At 38.2% G+C, this 21711-nt stretch overlaps 1 pseudogene; it reads left to right on the forward strand.

The window, feature by feature from the left end:
- The first annotated feature begins 19057 nt into the window (after positions 1–19057).
- Positions 19058–20226, forward strand: LOC122796767 (annotated as a pseudogene).
- The last annotated feature ends 1485 nt before the right edge of the window (positions 20227–21711 follow it).

Raw genomic sequence — 21711 nt, forward strand, 5'->3', positions numbered from 1 at the left:
AATAGCAGCATTGAGTTCTCTGAATGCAAACTGTCTCCCCTACTACGGTATAATTTCTTTAGTTACGCAAATACTTTTATATAGTGCAGATTCAACCCCCCCATCTCTGTGAATGCAAATGAGGTGTGAACTCAATAGCATTCATGAATTCCACACTCTGCAATAAGTGCAGGGAATGTAAACATGGTGTTTTTTTTTTTATACATTGCTGCTAAAAACATAATGACCATTAGCAAAGGGATGTAAACTGACCACTGGGGTTTGGACCACCATTTTTTCACAGGTGTCAGCAGAGACACAAAGTACATCTGGGTCACAATCTGGCAGCATTGCCCGAACAACTTCTCCCTTACCTGCTCCACCTGCATCAGGTAGCTCTACCCTGGCTGCTTTGCAGTGTTACCCTCGGGGAACAGTAGTAGTGGAGGTAATGATTTTGTCACCAGACAGGAACGACATGGCTGATGGAGGGAATTATGGAGAGGAGCTTGTGCACCTGAATTAGCAGGGTTGTAAAGGTCCTGCGTCATATTACCAAAATGATGCTATGCCAAGCACTGACCCATGCAGCCCTCACAGGAGACAGTGATGACAGTTCTGAGGCTTAGGACTAGATTCTCATTATTCTCAAGGTGGACATGTATGCACCTCAGAGGTCCCCTACCTATCCCCAGTCATGGTGTCCCCCAACGTTTTGCGTCCATCAGCATCCCTCTCTCTCTCTTCTATGTCCTATATGTCTGTGCCTCCTACCTAACCTACCATATCTACTGACCTTGTCATTCCTAAGTACCTAACCCAACATTCCTATCTCTCTCCCCCAAAAAAATGGGTACCTCTCCCAATCCATAGCTCTCTACTTCACCTATGTGCCATTTTGCAAAACTTGATTTGGTTCAATTGGCTACACAACATTATTCTGTTGTTGTCACCCATCCCTGGTATGGGGACTCTTCAAAGTCATGCAATTCTTTAACAATTCTACATTTTTGCAGTGAAGAAGTAAATAGCTATGGTGCTCTTCCACCACCCTCCTGCAAATTATTGTATTCATTCCCCTGTGTCCCACTATCTGCTTTCGACACTCATTTTCACTGCTGTCATATCAACCCATTTTTCACACATGTAATCTGGTCAAACAAGAATCACTCACAACACACATGGCCAGAAATGGTCCATGAAAACATTCAGTTTTCTACATTTTTGCTGTAAAGAAGTAGATAGCTATGGTGCTCTTACACCAACCTCCTGCAAATTCCTGTATTAATTCCCCTCTGTCCCACCCTCTGCTTGCCACACTCATTTTCACCACTGTCATATCAACCCATTTTTCACACATTTAGTCTGGTCAAAAAAGAATCACTCACAACACACATGGTCAGAAATGGTCCATCAAAACACCTTCAGTTTTAGTCCTCAGCATCTGCATGCAGGTTGGCATCTTGCACTAATGGTGAGTGGCAGCAAATGCCATTCAGCTTTCTATGGCAAAATCTGAAGATTTTAATTTTGTATGCAGTAGTTCTGTTACTTTCATGCAAATGTGCTTAAATCTGCTGTGCTAAGGGAATACAAAGTAAAGGCAGACTAAAGGCACCACTGCGAAACAGCTACTAGATGTAATGAGCTAGAAGTTCCTATAGGTTCATAGGAGGGTACTAGGCTATTGGCCCTAGGGCCTATATAAGCCTAGCCAAAAATGTACCCTGGCTTTCACCACCCAAGAAAATTATTTTCCTGTGCCCCTGTTGAGCAGAGCCACAGCAGTGATCCCCGGGGTGAATTTCCTATCTCCCATCCGATCAGCAAGATTTTTTTTTAAGACTGCTAATGAGGAGCTCTGTTTGACATAGATAGGTAGTCTGTTCCAGAGTATGGGAAGTCTCTGCGACAGGAATCTATCCCACCAGCATGTTCTGTTTATTGTAGTGACAAGGTTTAGGTTCCTAGAGCGTGTAGCTCGGAGGGATTGGGATTCCTTTAAGTGAAGCATGTCCAACAGCTCTGGGTTTGACATAGCTTTGTATGTTAGGCAGAGATCACCTCTGAGTAGGCGATATGCGACGGAGTAAAGCTGGAGTTTTTTGAGACGGTGGTATGTTGAGACGGTTACACTTCAAAACATCTAAAACCCATAACATCTAAATTCAAAACATCAAGACCACAACATTTAAAACCCAAAACATCTAAAACCCATAACATCGAATTTCATAACATCGAAACTTTACATCACAGCATCAAACACTACAAATCACATAAAAATAATACTTTTTACAATGTTTCTGCAGGAGGGCAAGCCCCCCCTGCACCCTCCACATCCCCGGTAAATTAAATATACCAACTCCAAGATCGCACTACAGTGGTAAAAAGTTAATTTCCTAACCCCACTGTATCGCTATCACCATAAAGAATGTACACATAATGTCTATATCACTTACCTATAAATCCTAAAAATCACAGAGTAGTAAAATAAATGCTATATAAATAGTATGAATTCCTACACTGTATAAATAATAACTATATAAATAAAAACTGCAACATCTCATACTGATTCCACAAGAATAACATATTAAACTATGACATTTACATGTTTCATGATACACTATTCCATATTATATATTTTCAATGTTATGAAATTCGATGTTATGAGTTTTATATGTTTTGGGTTTTAACTGTTGTGGTCTCGATGTTTTGAATTTAGATGTTATGAGTTTTAGATGTTTTGAAGTGTAACCATTGAGACAATTCCCATATCTGTAGATTGCTGTATTTGCATAGTGTCATGGGTTCAATTACAGCTGTAGTTCAAATTATTACATTATTATGACATTTTATATTCCTATCACATATTTAACTGCAAATGTCTGTATTGTTTTCCATTTACAACATTTCATTAACATACCATGTGACTAGTGCAGCAAAACATCATTTTTCAAAAACACTGTGGCCCTGACAGGGAGACTTAGTAAGCCACCCTTATACTGCTTATTGTTTGTTGCTGTCTTACCCCTTCCTGCTTCATACAGCAAGTATTTTATTCTACAAAGCATGACAGATTAAAAATGAGGAAAAAAGTAAGAGTAACATACACAATACAGATGGTCCAACATGTCCCACAAAAAGACTGCTTCTAATCCTCTCTCTCTGTCTCTGTCTCTCTCTCTCTTTTCACCTCCTCTGCTTTAGTAAGTTGTCACTGTCCTTCAATTGTGGTATTTTAAAGTATGTGAAGTAAGAGTTCCTTTGTGGCCCAATGAGGTAATACTCATATCTATACACAGATTTTTGCATCCTTTCAAGGGTTTTAATCCAGGCATTATCTAACTGATACTGAATGCTTTAGTACACTGTTTTATGTGTATCTGGTGCTTATATATTGTCATGACCCAGCATTATCCTAATTCTTCCACAAGCTACTTGGTCCCTGCATCCCTCTCATCTTGTCTATATGTCTTCTCCCTTCTGTGACATTAGTCTTTCTGGTCTGTGTTTGCACAATGCCTGGTGCTGAGCAGCAACTGCAGCTGAGGCTAAATGTAAGTACACAGCTTATGGAAAAATCTTGTGTGCTTTTTCCATAGACACATTATTCTGGTAACCTTCCACCCACTGTGCTTAGCTATGTATAGTCAGGTTAATCTATTTTAAACAAGCTGAAGAGCTGAATGCATAGCACACAGTTGTCATGAGGGTACTGAAGAATAACATTCTAATTTTCTGCCATCTGTTATTACATGGGAACTGTGTGAAGTAGGAGTTCCTATGTTGTGTATTTAAATAATATTCAGGTCTTCAGATTGTTCTTGGAATACTGTCAAGGTTCGAATCTAGATTATGCCAAACTGTATTTGAGTGTTTTGTATGACTGCTGCGTGTTTAAATGTTGGTGATGCCTTTCCTTGACACACCATTATCCTCTTATTATATAAATGTGCTTACTTCCTAGTATGAAGCCTGTCTTGTACGAATCTTTCTTACATGAACAATTATGATGATGAAGCAAACAGTATCACAACACAATGTAAGTATGTCCACAAATGAAACATGAACTAATCTGTTAGCATGACTGTTACGTTTATTTCTCTCACCAACTGTCCAGCTCATCCCTTCTCATTCTGTATCATCCAGTAAACTTCCTTAATTACAAACTGTTTCCATAAGACATGTTTACACCGGCAATAACATTATTGTTCCCCCGTGTTTCATAATTCACCTGTAGCAGACATATAAGGATTGAATAACTGCAACTGTCATAACACATATGTAAGCCAAGACACCTGAAACATGACCATAAAATAAACCTTTTCTTTATTCCATCAGATTCACACATGGCTGTATGTGTATAGTGCTTCTTTGTGTGAAAGTTGGCACAGATATGTGTATAGTGCACAGAGCACCATAGACTACTGCCAATTCCTATTTTAAGTTCAGCACCTCAAGATCTGCTTGTGCATCCACTAATACTTTGTCAATAGCAGCACAATTGAGCTTGGCATCTCTACCCTTCAGGCAGGCAGAAAATAAATGACAACAAATAATTCTTTATTTAGGTTGCACAACATCTGTATGTCTGAATGAATTTTGGCAACAAGTTATGTGAATTTTGAAGTGATGTGAACTTAATTAAGTCTGTTTGTTAGTATATGTCTGTCTGCACTCTAATGGTTATATTTGCTGTATGTTTGTCCCCACTCTAATGGTTACACTTGCAACTGTGTTACCATGTTGGGTAACCTATTCACACATAATCCATCACTGTTATTCTGAGGTGCAGTGTCCTATTTAAGAAATGTCTGTTTGTATTGTCAGTGCACATTATGCAAGCATGAGGCATGACAAGTGTGCAATCATCCTGAAATGAAGTAGCATGACAGTGTAGAAATCTTAGCAGAGAAGTATGTCATTAAATCTTAGCAAAGAAGTATATCATTACATGGGGCAATCACAGTACAGTCATAATGGCCTGTCCACATATATGCATTTGCCCCAAAACCTGTGATGTACAGTACCAGCTGTTTCAAAGAGTGATTTTTTTCTAATTTCAAGTGTGCTTTTTCACAACCCTAAAGTCAGACTTCTCCTGTAGTGCTTGCGACTGATACTGCTGATACTGTGCTTCATAAATTTTGTAACTAAACAGGTAGGAGGTTCACTTCTCATTCTGGGGATCTTGTTTGTCTATCATTTATTATAGTGACAGGTAAGTAACACCTCAGTGTCTAATGTGCTGTATCCACTTCCACTAAGAAGAATACATTTAACTCTGGACACAGCTCCAGCTATACTTTATCCCACTTTTAACTGAAACTTCCTCTTTGTAACGCACTGATGAGGTCATCCTGTAAAAAGTGTACTCTGTCTTCCCTTAAGAGTCGTACTTTTCCTGTGGTGCATGTAACTAATATTGTGCTCTCTTGATTGTATAACTAGATAGGAAGGAGGTTCAGTTTTCACTGTGTGGATATCGGCTGCAATATCAGATACATATAGCTTCTTGAATAGACAAGTTCCAAGCAGGGGAAAAATTTAATCTGGATAAATATTCCACCATCCCCTTATGCCAGTTTTACCACAAACATCTTCTCTGCAACACATTGATGAGGCCTTCCTTTTATAAGTGCACTGTTTCACTATAAAAGTCACACTTCCCCAGAGACACTTGAAGTTAATACTGCGTTCTGTAGATTGTGTAACTAAATAGGTAGGAGATTCAAATCTCACAGTGGTGAACATGTGTGTGCGGCTGAAATTACAGGTACATACAACTTCCTAAAAAGAATTGTATCTACTTCCACTCAGGGGAACCTGGGAGAGGACTTCCCCATCCTCTTATCCCAATTTTAAAACAAACAACTTCTCTGCAACACACTGATGAGGTAATCCTTTCATAAGTGCACTCTCTTGCTATAAAAGTCAGTCTTCTCCTTTGGCACTTGCAGTTAATACTTAATACTAGATTGTGTAACTAGATAGGCATGGGATTCAAGTCCAACATTGCTTAAATGGTAAGATTCTGCACACTATCATGTGCAGTTGGCTCCATGGCAACACCCCTTATATAAACCTTAACTTAGAAGACATATTTTCAATGGCAGAGGATTACCCTTTACATTTCTATTATTCCCAGGCAATACCCAGTTTTGGAAACACCGCGATAACATCATGCGTTCAAAAATGAACTGCATCATAATTGTAGTATGATTTATCCCATGGTTCTGGCTGTTGATACTTTGCTGTCTAGACTGCATAAATAAATAAACATGTGGTTTGAATCCAGCAATGATTGACTACTATGAGTTTGTGTCTTTCATGCTATGTAGAGAAGGCTTATAATGCATATAGGATGTAAAGCTCTGTATTGTTACTGTGCCCTTCAACCACCTTCCTTCTTTTTAGAAGAACATCACTGCATTAAATAATGGTGATGTCATCTATTCAAATGTGAACTGCCAGAATTGTAAATGAACACTGTCACAGTTATAAACCAACATCTTATGTGGCACATGCAATTTAGGCAATGTTCTGTACCTTGTGATCTTAGGTAGTCCGTTCAAATCCAACTATTACTCCTTACAATCGTGTGTGTCAGTATGACTGTGAATGAGCATGTAGGTAACATTATCACCTAGCTAACAGAAAGTATTAAGGGCTGTTACCAAGCTTAGGCAGCCTATAACAAGGAGTATAACAAGAGACCCTGTAGAGGTATTAAAATATTTTGGAAATTCTGTAAAACTCTGCATAAAGCAGAGAAATATAGAAATCAAGAAAAAGTACAAATGGAAATGTTTATGGAAGAATTAAATATGCCAGGGTTAGAGGTAGATGAGGCTCAATTACTAACAATTAGAATATGAGGAGATGAGATAAAAATTGTGACGTATAATCATTCCACAGGAAAGTTCCCAGGAACAGGTGGTATTCTTGTAGAAGTTTGGAAGCTAGGAAGGAAAAAAATGATAAATATCAGGAAGTTTTTGTTTAATAGTATTTTAATATCAGGAAGTTTTTGTTTAATAGCATTTTAAGAGGAGGAGAGTACCAACATCCTGGAAGAAAGTGGTGGTAGCTATAATACCTAAAGAAGATAAAGACCCAACAGATCCAGCTTATTACAGGCCCATTTCAATACTAAATCATAATTACAAAGTGTTTATGTCTATAATGGCTAAAAAATGGCAAAAGTGATGCCAAAGTTGATAGATATGGATCAATGTGGGTTTGTGGAAGGGAGGCAAACATTTGATAACATTAACAGAACAGTGATGATTGACAGGGAAGCAGAATGTAAGAAAATGCCACTATTGTTGGTGGGTCTTGATGCAGAGAAAGCATTTGACAGAGTAAGCTGAGACTCTATGAGCAAGGCAATAGAAGCATTTGCATTCCCAGATAAAATTATAAGGTTGATTAGGAGGATATATGAGGGATTGGAGATGAAAATTAAAGTGGGAGGGTTCCTTTCTGATAATTTTTGCTTGAGCAGAAGGACCAGGCAGGGGTGTCCTCTTTCTCCTTTGTTATTTGTATTATATTTAGAACCATTCTCAAAGAAAATGAGGGGCTCAGAAATTCAAGGAGATACTTGGTATGGTAGTCAAGAAGAGCTGGCTTTATTTGCAGATGATAACATATTGAGACAGTTTCAAATTGTTAGGGGATTTAAAATTAATGAAGCTAAAACAAAGGCAATAGTGGTAAATTATGTACCCATAGACAAATTGGTTCTGCAGTATCCATATTTATGAGGATATGATAAAATGAAGTACTTAGGAATATGGATTAAAAATCACTCCAGTGAGGCAGCTAAGGATATGTGGGAAAAGACTAAATAAAAGATAATACAAAAACTGAGAAATATGGATATGGTTAGTAAGATACAAGCAGTTAAAATGTTTTTAGTGCCTTTAGCCTTATATACAGATCAGGCATATTTTTATCAACCAGAGGAGAAGTTGTGGATTGTAATTAATAAAGAGCTGAATGATTTTATCTGGGAGGGGAAAACAGCAAGGGTTGAGTGGGATAAGCTGAGTCTTTCAACAGAAGAGGGTGAATTAGGATTACCCAATGTGAAGAGGTATTTCAGAGCTACACAGTTAAGGCTCCTATACATAGCACAAGCAGAAACCTATAATTCAAAGTGGAAAGTGATGCTGATGAAATGGGGGGAAGCTCAAGAAACAAGGAGAGACTGGAATTTTGGATGCAAATGTTTAAGGAGAATAAAAATAATCATACAGAATATTATATTCATAAAGTAGCAAAAAGTATTCTAAGACCTAAGCCAGCAATGGAATGGAGAAAGGAGATTCTGCCAATAGGCATGACTGCAATTAGGGATACAGAAAATAGGCAAGAGAGGGCTGGAATTTATTGAAGGAAACTGGCAAAGGAACCAAGGTATTGAGAGCAAATAACTAGACAGAGAAAGAATGGGAAGACGCCAATAATATTTTGGACTGCAAGTTACAGATTACCTTCCCTATCAAGGATTGATATCAGAGTATAGGCAAAGAGAAAGAAATATGGGGATCCTAAACAAAAGACCAGCACTGGTAGAGTTTTTAGTAGAATCTAGAACAAAAGCTACTTTTAAAAAAGGAATAATTAGTAGAGCATATAAAATATTGTATGATAACTATATGAATCAATCAGAGGAGGTTAGAAAGGATTGGGAAGAGCGATTGGATAAGCAATTCACAAAGAAACAGTGGGGACATATATGCGTGCCTTCCAAATATGCAACAAAATCTAGAAGATTTACTGTTTTTGCTTGGAATATTTTACATAGGTATTTTTATATCCTACATAGGTTCCAGAGATTTTTTCCTCAGGTAGACAGCAAATGTGATGGGGAAGGAAGAGGTAATTTGGAACATATTTTCTGGGAGTGCAGTGTGTTGGCATTCTTAAAAGATTCCCTGCAGATTACTCTATCAAAGATACTGGGTGAGCAATCTGGTGGATCCAGGGAAATGATTTTTCTGACTTATGATACAGAATTGGAATTACCTACACATAGTAAGGCCTTGCTGTAGTCTAATTATGATGGCTGCCAAATTAGAAATTTAAGTATAAACCAACTGTGCTAGAAGTAGTGAATATAGTAACAGAGATTAAACAACTGGAATTGGAATCTTTAGAAAAGGGTATGAGCAAAATTACGTAGGAAAAAATGGGAAATGTGGGAACAATACATACAGGGGAGGAATGAAGTTTAAAAGACGCCAAGATTTGAATGTGCTATGTAATGTTTGACTGACTATGACTGGGTAGATTATAAGTGATGTATAATGTTTGCAACTAAAATTATGTCAGTATGGTTTGTGATGTATAATGCTTGCTACTAAGATTATGTCAATATAGCTTGTTTTCATTTATATAAATGTATGATTGCCTATGCCTTGACAATTTAATAAAGATGTTTCTTGTTAAAAAAACTAAATTGCATGCTGTTCTATTAAATGCATTAAATCATTAAGATTGCTGGGGGGAAAATGTCAGTCAGCTATCTACATCTATAGCTGGGGATTCATATTAAAGAATATCTTCTCATTTTTCACACAGAAATGCTTTATTTGATAATGATGATGTCATTAGATGAAACTTAGCTTTCCTAAAAAAACTGCTATAGCGTTTCCTGTGGGGTGAGGAACTGAGGCAATGTTATGTATGTTTTTTCTCAGTAAGGCATGTGTTCAAATTCATGATTATCTACACTTTCTGCATGATTACCATTCTCCCGTCACAGTGCCTACAGTATTACACATCACATATGTTTGGGTGTACCTAGCATCAGGTAATGTTGTATGAAAAATAGACATCTGTCAACAGTCTTTTAAAGAACCAAAAAAGGAGCGTGTCCAGCCAAACAACCACTGTAGGAAACACAAGAAGGCTGGATACCCGATGGTCAATAAAAGTCAGGAGAACCAAGGATTTAGCGTACAAAACCTTTAATACATGCTTTTGTGAGACTTCATCAGAAAAGATTTTTACATCCAAGAACTGTCATTATATATTCTCCAAAGCAATTAATATCAATTGTTCAATTAAAAACAGTCAATTAAAAACAAGTTCATTAACCCATAAAGTACTGACAAAAACTTCCATGTTAAACACTATCATAAGTTAAAACCATATATTATGAAAATTGCATCTCTACCAAACTTTATTTATATAAATAAATGCAATATAAAAAATGAATAACATAAACTCATTTATTAATTTTAAGTTTCTTATTTTTAAGGAAACATTTAATGTTAATGCTTTCATTAAGCCCCAGTTTCTTATCAGCTTCCAATCTCACTTGCCACATGGCCTCCCTTTGCTCTAATATATTCTTAAGGTCACCCCCCCCCTTAAATCATCTTGTACCACTTCTAATATAGAAAATATATATTTTTAAACTAATACATTCAATAGAGTGTTTGTATAATGCGCTCCTTTCATTTTTAACTCTAATGTAATATGTATGTTCTCTCATGCGTTTGTGTAAAGATCTTGTAGTCATTCCCACATAATAAGTGTTACAACCACTGCATATACTAATGTACACTATCCCCTTAGATTTACATGTGCAATAGCCTGGAACTAAAAAGGTTTCATCCAAATGAGGGATCATAATATAAGGTCCTTCAAGAATAAATCTGCAAAAACTACAGTTACCGCACTTGAACATCCCCTTCTTTTGGGTTTTCTGCAACAAATTAGTATTTCTTCTTGTAACATCCCTCTCAAGAATTGTTTTTATATTACAGGTGTCCCGATAAACAAAACTCGGTTTAATACCTATGACTTCTAGAAGGTCCTTGTTCCCTTCCAGAATTCTCCAGTTGTTATATACTATATCCCTTATTAGTTTACAAGCAGTAGTCATGTCCATACTGAACATGGCCACATTTTTCTTGTTTATTTCACTTAAAAAAACAGTAATAAATTTATTACTACTTTATTACTGATTTATTCACAGTGAGGGGTTATGATGAAAGTTTTTTGGAAAATGTCAAGAATGATATTTTGAACAAAAGAAATAATGTCTATCCACCCATTCTTAGGAAACCTTTGGTATACAAAACCATTTTTTTAAGTGAAATATTAGCTAAGACATTGTCCTCCCCCATAGTGCCTTTTTAGGAAATGCCAAACTGAAAGTACTTCCAACATAGCAAATCAAAACCAAGAAAATCTAAAGGTGTTACTGCTCAGTGCTAGGAGTCTAAACAAAAAATCCAGTCCCAGGAAGCTCTCTTCACCCTAGAGAATGCTTACATTTGTGCAACCACCGAGACATGGTTTAAAGACATGGCGTGCACATCGGCAATGCAAGGTTATAATGCCTTCCACACATTTAGACCAGCTACAACACAGATAGGGACTAAAATTGGAGGTGTTTCAATTTACATAAAAAATAACACCAAACATACAGGCACAGTGATTCCTTGGTTTTGTAAACACAAACTGCCTGGACCAGGTTGTCAATACACCAACCAGGGGTGCAACCATACTGGATCTGGTCCTCACTAATATGGGAGAGCGCTGCACACCCCCTACTGTGATGTCTTCCTGGTAAGGTCAGACTACAAAATGGTCTCCTTTGAAGTAAAAATAAAACTTGGACCCCCAACTAAACTGGTAATATTCAAAAACTACTCTAAGGCTAATTTCCTACTATTAACTGATAATCTGGCAACATTTCAAGCCCCTATAAACCCTGATAACACTGCTGCCTACATAGAACTGTTCAAAGAAACCCTATACAAGCATGTTAATAGTTGCATAGAGGCAGCTCGATTCTCGGCTTGGGTACCTTCTGTGCAGAGTCTGCATGTCCTCCCTGCATTCACGTGAGTTTCCTCCGGTACTCCTGTTTCCTCCCACAGTCCAAAGACATGCATTTGGAGCATTTCTCCCCAGGCATTCACTGAAAATGGGCTCTGTCCCTGTCAGACTTTCCCAGTAAACAAATATTAATTAAATAAATAAATTAAATAAATAAACCCAAGAAAGAAGCCACCCTGGTAGAATCACAAAATCAATAGGCTGTATAATAGAATGAAGAAAATCATGGTAAAAATTAGGAGATGCAGCACCCAGCAGGATAAAAGCACCCTCATCAAACTAAGCAAACAACTCAGAGGGCAAATAAAGTCTACCAAAGCCAAGTTTGAGGTAAGTTTGGCCTCCCAATCCAATGACAACCACAAGGCATTCTTTAGCTATGTCCACAAACTCAAAGGCAATATACAATTGTGTGGAGAGCTCATTGTAAATGAAGCCACCTATACCGAGCCAGAAGATATAACAAACCTACTGACTGACAAATTCACCTCCAACTTTACCCCTCTCTCCCCCTCAATGTTCCCTAAGGAAATACCATCAAATATAACTCCCCTGATATCACTAGGGAAGAGGTCCTTAATGCTCTATCTAAAGCCAAGAGCACTGCATCAGTGGGCCCAGACAATATGCCATGATACCTTTTAAATAGTATAAAACATGTCCTGTCAGGCTGTCTAAAATTTCTATCTAACTGTAGCATCCAAACAGGTTTCATGCCTCATGAATGGAGAACAACAACAGTCATCCCTCTGCACAAAGGAAGTCCATCTACGGATGCTGGAAACTACAGAACCATAAGTCTCACTAATCTCATATGCAAAGCCATGGAAAGAATTATCATGTAAATGATTAATAATGACAGCGGAAATATCCAGACACTGGACCCAACACATTTTGGTTTCAATGAGGGCATGTCATGTCTACTCAGCTTGATGGACTTCTTTGAGAAGGTCACTAAAGCACTGGATGAGGGAAAAATAGTTCACACTGCCTAAATTGAATTGGCCAAGTCATTTGATACAATACCCCACTCAGGCATTGTTGACAAACTTAAGAGTTTAAGTACAAACCCTTCTATCACCCGGTGGATAGCCAGCTGGCTCACAAACAGGACTCAGGAAGTTAGACTTGGGGAGTCCACCTCGACAAAGAGGGGAGTCAATAGCAGAGACCATCTGGGATCAGTCCTGGGATCATTCCTTTTTGGCCTTTAATTCTTTGACGTCAAAGCCAATGTCACTGGCCTCTGGCTGACTAAATTTGCATATTATTGCAAATTAGGAGCTGTCATTGAATTACTCATGGGCACAAATGTTCTCCAGGAAGGGTTTACTCAGAAAGCAACTGCTGTCAGAGCCATGGACTAAAACTAAATGCTGAGAAATGCATAATAGTATCCTTTGGGAAGTCATCCATCCCTGGTAACTATCATATTGACAACACGCCCCTAAGAGCTGACCTAGTAGTCAGAGAATTGGGGACACACATAGACAGTAATCTAGCCTTTGACCATCACATATCGATAGTAGTGGGGAAATCATTCTATGCTGTGCAACTGATAAACAAAGGTATGGCATCTACATCCATGGAAGTCATTGTTCCACTGTGTTCAGCATTCATCAGACCTATCACTGTGCCACTGTGCCATTTTTTTTCAAACAAGATAAGTATAATAGACTACAATACAAAAGTGGTCAGTACAAAAACAGAAATGTACGGTATCTAGGTCCAAGGAAGTCATTGCTCCACTGTATTCGGCATCCATCAGACCTGTCACTGAGTACAGTTCCCACTTTGGTATGTACCTACCCTGGAACAGACAGCAATTGGAACGTCCACAGAGGCACCTCACTAAAAGAATACAGGAAATAAGTAGCATGCCCTATGCAGACCACCTCAAGGACCTATCACTGTATTATATCTCCTACAGGCTGTTGAGGGGAGATCTATGCCTGGAATACAAGACATTGTCAGACCTCACTCGGATGGACCTCCTGCACCTGCAAAACAAACAGCACCAGAATTACCCATTCTAAAGACTTAAACCTTGTCTATGATATAAATAGGACCTGCTGGACAGACAGATATGTATCCCAGAGACTACCCTTTCTCTGGAACAGAGTTCTTCCCTAAACCAAATCAAGTGTGACTTGGACAATTGGATGGGGAATCGGAAGTTCATCCCTGGTTTGGCACCTGTGAATCTAGTGGACACAGTCAGCTTGTAAATGTTTCATCTCTCAGGCCTCTGCTTATTAATGTTTCACCCTCCAAGCCCTAGTTTACACTTATTAAGGGTACCAGAACTTGTCAGACATTTGGGATGCATGGCTATGCTTAAAAAGTCCCTTGTGGTCATTAACCTAGCAAACATCTATGAACCTATGATTCCTATACAAGTCATTAATCAGTGGACGTATGTAGTTTGCTCTTTATTTCCAGCAAAGGGCAACATTATATGAATGTACTGACTTTACATACACAACACTGTATCAAGTTATTCATTTTATGTTGGACAAAGAAACTCATTTTGTAATTTCCTGGCAGTGAAACAGTTTTTCTGTAAATGTCATGGTGTGAGTGCTCCTGTAGCACATACATTGAGTAATGACTTGTATAGCATATGAACACAGACAGACTGTGGTTCAATTCTGAGACAGTGGGTGTACAAAAAAACAGAAAGTTTCCTTGACCAAGAAACATTCATATCTCAGTGCTCATAGTTGCATGAACATTAACATAATTACCTTGTCATGATTCTGACAAATGAATATTGTACAAATTATCATCAAATGTCTTTCTTACTTCATACACTAATTTCAGTTATTTGTGACAAGCTCCATTGCTATGCCCTGTGGCAGTCGTAATAAATGCACAGCTCTGTAGAGTGTGTAGTATGACAGGCAGGGGGTTGAATCTGGTAATATATGTCTGTCAGACAACTATGTCATACAGGAGTGGCTTAGGCAAAGAAAGTATTTATGGCACAGTCAGTGGAACACGTTTTTAAAACACCACCCTCCAAGGCTGAATCCATACCCATTACAACAGGAAGGTGCTGTAAGCCCTTCAAGGGTTTTCTTCATGACACAAGTAGTACGCCTATTTATGTGTCATGAAAGGTTGATATGCAGCTTTTTGATACCTGTCCTCACATGTATTCAAGTCTGGCAAGATGCAAATGTTGAGTAAGCCATTGATTGTTCACAGACATTACTTATTTTCAAAATAATTATGCTCTGTACTACATGTCTTTATCCAAACTTTTATATATTACTGTAATTCTTTTCTTCACACTGTAGAGCTTTATAGGGTATGAGGGCTTCTATATAATGTCTTACTGTATGGCATAATGCAATATCATCACAAAATGTGATTGGGCCTGCGTTAGGTCACTTGTGTGTTTGTGTCGTTCACATGCTGTTGTGGCAGTGTTCACTGCAATTTCTTTTGAGCATGCCCGGTATAAACATGCATTAAATGTGCTCCATTTAAGAACGGATTCCTTGAAAACTAATGAAAAGTCATCAGCTCTTTCCTGTGATTTGTTACTTCTGTATTTTGAGTGTTTTTATATTACTGTTTAGGATTTGGATATACAACACATGCTCACCTAACACATTTCATGGTAATATACCCCCTTTCTGTGGTTTAACAAATGACACAACAGCAAGTCACACCTGCTATAGGGTCCATTTCTTCTTATTTATACATGATGAAGTGGAGACTACAGCACTACTGTCCGTTATTACTCATACATTCCCTGTATATACATACTCAATTACTGCAGACTCTGCAAATAACCCCTAATGTATCCACTGTCCTTGCTATCTCAGCTCAGCATGTTATTAACATTTACATCGCATTTACTCCTCTTTGTTACACTGTTACTTTGTTTCCCTCTCACATCCTTTGTACCATGCCTGTTTTATTTATATGCATAGGTCAAGAATTGTGAACAGGATTACTATTATATCGGTGTGGAAGTATTTATGTTTAAAACATTTCTTAGTGACATAACCACATTTGATTGCATTTTCTGAGTACATGTTCTCTGTTTATCCTCACTTATTACTTATTTCTGCATTAATACCATTGTGCTGTGTGTACATTCTCCTCATTCAACTTCCCCTTACTTTGTATAAGCTGTCTGCACATGCTCACATAATATGTTTGTCTACAGGTAAGCTGTTTTATTTACATTGTGTGCTTGAGCTTCCCTGCACCTTTTTATGGCAGACAACACTCCTGCTGGCTATGGAAGGGTGCTTATATGTGTGTAGGCTCAATGAGTAGCATTCATATTCAATATGCAAGGCTGTTCATCTCACTAACGTGCTTAAATCATGTAGGCTTCGCGCAAAGCCTATATGAATCTTAATGAATTGCAGGGAGGGTCTATATTATATCCTTGAATGCTTAAAAAAGCGAACGCTGATTGATCAAACTTATTTTCGTGAAAATGCAAAATATCGAAGCAGCAGAAACTCACATTTTTTCCTAGGGAAAGAATTTGGTTGTCCGTTTCTGTTGCTTCGGTATTTTCAGTGTTATGGTGGAAAGTTACCAGTCAGATTCAGGTAAGTGTGCGATTGTGTGGATGTGAGTGTTAGGGTGATTTAGGTGAGTTAGGGTTAGGGCTTGGGTTAGGTGTGTGTGCGATTGAGTGGACATGAGGGTTAGTGCGGATTTAAGTGAGTTAGGGTTAGAGAGTGAGTGAGGTGAGTGTGCGATAGTGACGGACCTTAAGGTTAGGGTTTGGGTTAAGGTAAGTGGGTAGTTAGTGGTGTGTACATAGTTTAGTGTTGGGTTAGGTATCAGATTTTAGGTATATGTGTGTGGATTTCTGTTTGGTGTGCTTGTGTTGTGTGTATGTGTTTTGGATCAGCGATTTTTTTTCCCTGGGAAAAAAATCGCTGATCTGACAGTTCGAGATTGTAAGCTTTTGCTTAAATTAGGTCGATCAATCAGCGTTCGCTTTTTTAAGCATTCGATGATATAATATAGACCCCTCCACACTAGAGAGTCAGTTACACTTTCATAGTTATGATTTTGTTTTAGTCTAACAAATAGCCATGGCAAATAATATTGAATTGAATTACTTCATCAAAAGAGTTTTTTTATAAGTGCAAAGAAACTGAAATTAACAATGCAGTGAACTTCCCAATTGCAGATGTTAATAAATGTTTTTGTGTTCCACATTTTGTCCATATGTTCCAAGATATGAGAGATAGTGTTCCACGTTTTAGAGATGAAAAGTGAGACTTATGGGAGGTAGTCAGTGGAAGAAAGAAAAGGCAGGTTGAGACTAATCACATTAAAGTGATCATTGATGCACCTTGGTGAGGGCTGGGGACAGATCTTAGCATCTAGAAGCTCCCAACTTGAAGTAATGTACTTTGATTAGATATTCTTTCATTTTTTATTTTCTGGCAGAATTCCAGATAAATCTGTGGACCATGGTAATGATGTACACTGCTCACATTGCAATATACTTGTATTTTTTTTATTTCATTTTTATGTCAATGTAGCAGCAAGTGGAAATACATTACTGTGAATATAATGTTCTTCATCTTCTTCTCAATGTGTCATCAGAAGTATAGACAATGTGGTTATCATTACTTAGTGGCAGGTGATGTATGAAAGCAAACAACAGTTACAGGATCACATCAGAGGGATTAATAATATAGTTTGTTGGAGGATACAGTGTCTGTCAAAAAGCAACATGGTCATTATATTTATGTGATTCCTTCACAGTCTATCTCTGATCGAGTATATTGCAGTGAATCACTGTATATGTTTTGTACAAAAGAATGTCATTAGTAACCTCTGAATCTTTATTATGAACACTGCCTTTGGGGAACTGGCATTTTACCATTAATATACAGTGAATAAATCCAACTTTTCAGAGAGCATTCGATGACAAAGTTCAGTACTATGCCTGCCGTCTATATGGGGGCTATTTGACCTCTGCATAAATGGCCTAGTAAAAATAATCTTCAGAATATATGTGTACTATGTTCTCATTACACTAAAAGTAAATTCCTATAGATTTCTTCATAAAAGACGCAAACATGCCATGGGTACAATGACATGCTTTCAAGTGGCTAAAGCTGTGGAATCACATTCAGAGTTGTGCTGCATTGGAAGCCACAAGGTAAGAATTGCAGTCCCATGTGTATTTTGTAGAAGAATACTATGCTGTTATTAGCTGGAAAGCTTGCATCAAAATCTCAGAGTATGACAGAAATATAGACTTTCAAAGACAAGACCCTGTAGCTTTAGTTCATGTACAATTGCTGCTAATCTGACATTTTGTATTATATTTACTTTATATTGTGGGTGCTGTGGTAAATTTCTGTTCAGTATACTGAGTACAATAATGGCCTAAAATACTAATTTACTGAGTTGCCATTATATCACAAGTAAAAAGCATATGTATTTCTCCTGAATTCAGAAGTTGTTTTGTCCGTAGATGTATGACCCCCCCCCCCCCACATTTAGACTCATACAGTAAAATTCAGTACAAGAAGATAGAGCTGTGTCTGTGTCTTTGCAGTTGGAATAACCAGTTAAGTGTATTTTGTATCTGAGGGCCACGATGTAAGTCATTTGCGATAACACTTCATATGATTACACACAAATGATCCATTATGATAGTTACTACCAGTAGTCCTATATAGCCATTTGTATAATCTGGTTATGCCACTAATACACAAGAGGCTAACACTTGATTGTTCCCAAGGAAATCACGCTTTGGAATGTACACACTCATATCTGAGGTCACAAATTTCCAAACTGCACCACCACCACTTGCCTAAGTCTACATCAAAGTACGCCCTTCCCATCTGCCAGGCTCTCCCAGTGTTCTCTATCTATGCATGATATCACCATATAAACCAGTCACTTTTTCCACAGATTTACACAGCTGCATATTTCCCTGCCTTATACAGGTGCTCTCCTACTTATACCTTTTCAACTTACGAACTTTCAGACTTATGAACAAACTTGCCTGAAGTTCAACTGCCATGCAAGAGGTGGTGTTAGTGATCAGTCTTCAGCCTGTAAACAAATCCAGTGCATTGTACTTGTCTCTCTGCAATCTGACTTGTCTCTATGTGATGTGGATTAGCACCTTGAACAGTAGCACCCCAAACATGTTGCTGTGCCGAGGTTATTTTTGCAACCTTAATACAGTATGTAGTACTCCAACATGCCTCCAAAGCATGTGAGGGAAGCCAGTAGTAGTGGTGGTGAATGCAAGAAGCACCACAGTATCACTATGGAAACTAAGGTGGACATTATAAAGCCAAGCAACTCGAGTGAGAAAACTGCAAACATAGCAAGTTCACTTGGGATGAATTATTCAACTGTTTCAACAATTGTAAAAGACAAAGAACATATTATGCAACATCTGCAAGGTTCTGTAACAATACATTCCATGATAATTAGTAAGAGATGAAGTGTGGTGATGGAAGAAATGGAAAAACTATTGAGTGTGTGGATAGAAGACCAGTATCAGTGCCGCATACCTTTAAGTCTTAACTTAATTCAGCAGAAGGCCCTGAGTCTCTTTGAAGATTTTAAGAATAAATGTGGTGAGAGTCAGAGCATTGGCGAAGAAACATTTATAGCTAGCCATGTCTGGTTCCATAGATTTAAGGCTCGCTCAAACTTACACAACATAAAGGTGGGTGGAGAGGCTGCTAGTGCAGACATGGTAGCAGCAAAGGAGTTTCCCAAGGTAATGTCAGCAATTATTGATCACGGAGGTTATCTATCAGAGCAGATTTTCAATGTCGAAGAGATAGGGAAGAAGACAACTTAACATACATACATTGTGAAAGAAAAGAAGTCAATACCTGGGTTTAAAGCATCAAAGGACAGATTTACACTCCTGTTAAGGGGGAATGCTGCTGGTGACTGCAAAATTAAGCCTGTGTTAATTTATCATTCAGAAAACCACAGGGCCCTCAAGTGTGTTGTCAAAGCTTCAATTCCTGTTGTGTGGAAGTCTAACCATAAAGCATGGATGACAAGACCTCTTTTTGATGATTGTTTTTCCATTCCTTTTCACCTAAGATGGAAAAGTACTGCCACAACAAAAACCTGACCTTCAAGATCCTGCTTGTCGTAGACAGTGCCCCAGGCTATCCACCATTCCTGGACAATTTTCACGATAATATCAAGGTGGTGTACCTGACTCCCAATACCACCTCCATCCTTCAGCCGATGGATCAAGGTGCTATAGCAACTTTTAAGGCTTACTACCTGTGCAGAACTTTTTCACAGGGTGTGACAGAGACAGAAGGGGAGAGTGGAGTGACACTGAGAGAGTTCCAGAAGAGCTACAACATCTACAAGGTAATTAAAGAACTTTGATGCTTCCTGGTGTGAAGTAAAGACTACTACCATGAACGGTGTTTGGAAGAAGCTCTGCCCACAATTTACAAACACCTTGAATGGCGTTATAGACACATTGACTTCAGTGACCAATGAGATGGTGGAACTGGGCAAGCAACTGCAATTAGAAATTGAAGAAGAAGATATCCATGAAGTGTTGGAATGGCACAGTAAGGAGCTGAGCAATGAAGATTTGATAGAGCTAGAGTTGCAAAGGGCCCAGGAGGAAGTCAGGGAGGAGAAACACAATCCACAAAGCTGTGGAATCCAAGAAATTCACCTGTAAACAGGTGGCTGACGATTTCAGCATGATTGAGAAGGCACTTGCTTTTTTTGAGTCTTAGGACCCAAACATTGAAAGGTTTACAAAAGTGTGTGCAGTGATTTATAAAGCTATTGCCTGCTACAAGAAGATTTATGAGGATAAGAAAAAATTGTGCAGACATCTCTTGATAGATATCTCAAGAGAGCTGAGGTGGGACACAGTACACAAGAACAAGAACCAATGCCATCTATATCCACAGGAGGTTCTTTGAATATTCCCAGTTCTTGATGCTGTTCCATCTGCACACTCATCACCATCCTTTAGCTAAATATTGCGTACAGTATTATACCATTACAGTATAGATTAAACTACTGTTCACGGTTGGTAAAAATACACTATTGTCAAAAATATAGTACTACTGTCAAGTATTTGTGGCACCTAATTAAATACTCCACTAATCAAACTTTGTTGTACAGCATGATTATTTCTGTTAACGATTACAGTACAGTACAGTATTTGTATCTTTATCATGCATATCTGTGCTTCTTGGTGCTTTTTTGGTGGTTACTGGTAAAATCGCATTGCTTTTTTGGTGGTTATTGGTGGTTATTGCTTGTTATTGCCAGTTACTCGTACAATTTTGAGCACATCCCATTAATTATCAAGGGTGTGTTGGACTTACGGACATTGTTGACTTACAACAAACCTCCAGGAATGTAACCTGTTCATAAGCAGAGGCGCACCTGTACTTGTTAGTATTACTTTTTATATCAGGTTTACTATTGTCGCAGAGGCTGTCAACAGCCTCCTAACCAAAGCTATATTCATATGTTTTGAAAAGCTATCTTCAGCTACTTACACTCACCTCCCTTCAATTAACAGCCCTTCTTATTATTTAGCCTGCCTCATTTTTAGTCTTTTCTATAAAAGTTTATTTAATTTTAAAACTCAGCGGCATGATTTCTGCTAGACACTGTCCCCTTTCCCCAACTTGTGTAATGATCACCATGAGAATTACAGTCCCTATCCTTCTTCATCTTGCTCCAATCTAACAATTCTAACATTTTCACATCTAGACCTATTCTTTAGATCGTCATGTTTAAAGGCCAAACCGTCAGTTATAGGGAGCACTACCCTAATCTACTATTCGGGCTTTTTAATTATGCCCTCCATCTCAGGCCTCTTATTCCCTAGCTGAG

The sequence above is a fragment of the Protopterus annectens genome, chromosome 3.part0 (genome assembly GCF_019279795.1).
Source record: "Protopterus annectens isolate FY-2018-M chromosome 3.part0, PAN1.0, whole genome shotgun sequence".
In the NCBI taxonomy this organism is placed as follows: domain Eukaryota; kingdom Metazoa; phylum Chordata; order Ceratodontiformes; family Protopteridae; genus Protopterus; species Protopterus annectens.